This window comes from Bidens hawaiensis, unplaced genomic scaffold, assembly GCF_021521415.1.
Source record: "Bidens hawaiensis isolate Kalapana, Puna unplaced genomic scaffold, B.hawaiensis_p1.1 tig00020555_1, whole genome shotgun sequence".
NCBI classification, from domain to species: Eukaryota; Viridiplantae; Streptophyta; class Magnoliopsida; order Asterales; family Asteraceae; genus Bidens; species Bidens hawaiensis.
The window spans coordinates 64,263-66,980 of record NW_027493147.1 but is presented as its reverse complement, the minus strand read 5'-3'; the positions used below and the strand labels follow the sequence as shown (position 1 = coordinate 66,980).

The 2,718-nt window shown below is 35.2% G+C and overlaps 1 pseudogene across 1 annotated transcript; it reads right to left on the bottom strand.

Moving 5' to 3' along the window:
* Positions 1-225: 225 nt before the first annotated feature.
* On the bottom strand, positions 226-2,411 carry LOC143561124 (UDP-glycosyltransferase 83A1-like; annotated as a pseudogene). Its single transcript, XR_013140240.1, has 2 exons — positions 1,999-2,411; positions 226-1,198 (listed from the first exon to the last, which is right to left on the bottom strand). The product of XR_013140240.1 is annotated as a UDP-glycosyltransferase 83A1-like (transcript).
* Between the last annotated feature and the right edge of the window lie 307 nt (positions 2,412-2,718).

Genomic DNA, 2,718 nt, shown 5'->3' with positions numbered 1-2,718 from the left:
TTAATTAAATAAGTAAAACCTGTATATGACCTAACTTAACAACAGATTTTAACTGAGTCAGGGTCAAAGGATATAACGTGAAAATTTTTAAATGTAAAAGGACAAAACACATTAATTTCGAAAATAAGAGACATTGAGTGAAATTTGGTATAATAGGACAGTTTCTGTAATTCTATCTTAAACTTGTATCATATTATAAAAATCAACAAGGCAAGTACTTTTTGAGGCTTTATATTATGCCATCAATTAAGCAAGCCAATATGACTACTAAATAATATAAACAAGTAGACTGGAGGATATTATGCATAATATCTTTTAATATATTCCTTCCTTTGCCCAATCAATAAATTTCTTTAGATTTTTATTAGAGGAATTTCCTGACTGCACTCTCTTTTGCAAATTCAATGCATTTTCTTTGACTATGTGGTTGCTAAGCAAATGCTCCACTTTACCCTTAATTTCTCCTCGTGTGACAATACCTCTCTCATCTTTGTTCAAACCCACGCCAGTTTTCCAAATATCACATATGTATGTTTTGTTAAAAAATCTGATCAGCAAAATATGGCCAACATAAGAAAGAAACACCGTTGCTGACACCTTCCATTGTAGAGTTCCAACCACAATGAGTCATGAAGCAAGCCACTGACCGATGGTTTGGACCTCTTGTTGAGGTGCCCAGCTGATCACTTTCCCACGGGTGCCTATTCTCTCCATGTAATCACTTGAATACACATAGTTTATACTGTCGCTTGTTCCAGGTCTAACAACCCACAAGAATGGCATTTTGGTATCCTCAAGTCTTAGAGCCAGCTCTTCAAACTACACCTGCTCAAAAACTGTGAAGCTCCCGAATGCCACATAGATGACTGAACAGATTGGTTGTTGATTGAGCATGTTAGGCTAGTGGAGTCTTCGTGCCAGAAGTGGCCTACTTGCCTTGTGGATTTGTTGGTAGCTAAAAGTGGACCAATTGGCAACATCTTTGGAAATAGAGTGAACGTCCCAACCTCTAGCTCCATGGTTGAATTGCCAATTACATGGTCTGCTGCATCTGCTACTTCCTTGCCATAAATAACTACGCAATCAAAGAAAGTTTTGTTGGTGCGTGCGTTGCCAACACACGCCCATATAAATTCATCAGGGTTCATGAATGGCATGGATCATGAGAGCTTAATCATTTGATTCTTTAAAGGTACACCTGAAACGTAGGAAAGGTTCATTTCATAAATATTTATCTTGAGCATTCACAGTAAAGAAAATAAAAATAATATAAAATAAAATAAAAACAGAAGTATAAAAGCGTGCTTGGACAGACCAATTTTTCAAAACACCAAAACCTCCTCAAGTCTTTACCTTCCTAGGGATGTAAACAACATGAGCCGTGCTCGAGCTCCTCCTGGCACGTTTAATTTAGGAGAGCTCAAGTTCGAGCTTGGCTTGTTTATTTCTAGAGAATTGATCGAGGCTCGGCTAGTTTAGAGCTCTAGTTCTAAGGCTCGAGCTCGGCTCCTGATCAATTTTCAAGCTCGAGTTCAACGATTGAGCTCAGCTCGTTTATCATTTATTTATTGTTTTATTTTGTATTTATATAATATTTCTGGTATAGAAGTATAACTATATTTTTTTTATATATATAATATAATACATATTATACATTATTTTTATCATGATATATATACATATATTATTTATTATTTAATTTATATATCAATAAAACATATATAAAAAAGCTCGTAGGCTCGCGAGCCATTTGGCCTTTATATGTGAAGCTTGAGCTTGTTTAAGTTTGGCTCGATTCAAGTTTCTAACCAGTTGATCTCAAGTAGCCCACAAGAGGCTCCGCTCGTTACACTATAAAAGAGACCTAAAACACAAATAAACATTACCACATCATCGATTCGTCTCCACTTTTTATTTTGTTTTTAAACACTCATATCGTGTGTGAGAGAGAGAGAGAGAGAGTCGAACGACCCTTAAGTCAATAAAAACTTATCTCACCGCTGTTGTCTACAACTTCATCGTCCATCAGCTTCTGAACACTTATTATTGAGGCCAAAACTGCAGCCGAGCTGGGACAAAAGACTGCTAATCTAATACCCATCTTTTGAGCAACTCTTGAAACCCATCCCATGCAATTATGCACGTAATTTTGTCGTCATCGTTTTTGTTAATATCATTTATTTGCTCTTCTAGCTTGGTTGGCATGAGCTTGAACAAAGTTTTTATAAACTTCCCATGCTCATTCCTATCTTTGAACAAGCACTCATAACCTGTTTGTGAGTGAAATCTGTGTTCACAAACGTGACTTTGAGACCACTGTTGGTGAAGCACCTTGCTGCTTCCATAAGTGGAATCACATGGCCTTGTGCGGGATAAGGTATTACTAGAACATGAACATTTTTCATATTTGTTTTCACTTGGAAGTGTTTAGAAGTCGAATGCTGTGTACTTAAAACGCATGCCTCCTTTAAATTTCCATTATTATGGATATAAATAGTTGGGGTTTCAACTAGTCTGGCCCTTCTTATTATTTATTTGTTTATTTGCTTTTTTAAAGTTTTCATTTTTACTTTTTATCTAATAGCATGTAATATTTGATATTTTATTAAAATCTAAATACATAATTTGCTTTCTTTTTTTATTAATGTTTTGGTAAAAACTTCACAGAAATCCAAGATGTATAAAACAAAACGTACTATTGGAGTTGCAATATAAAAA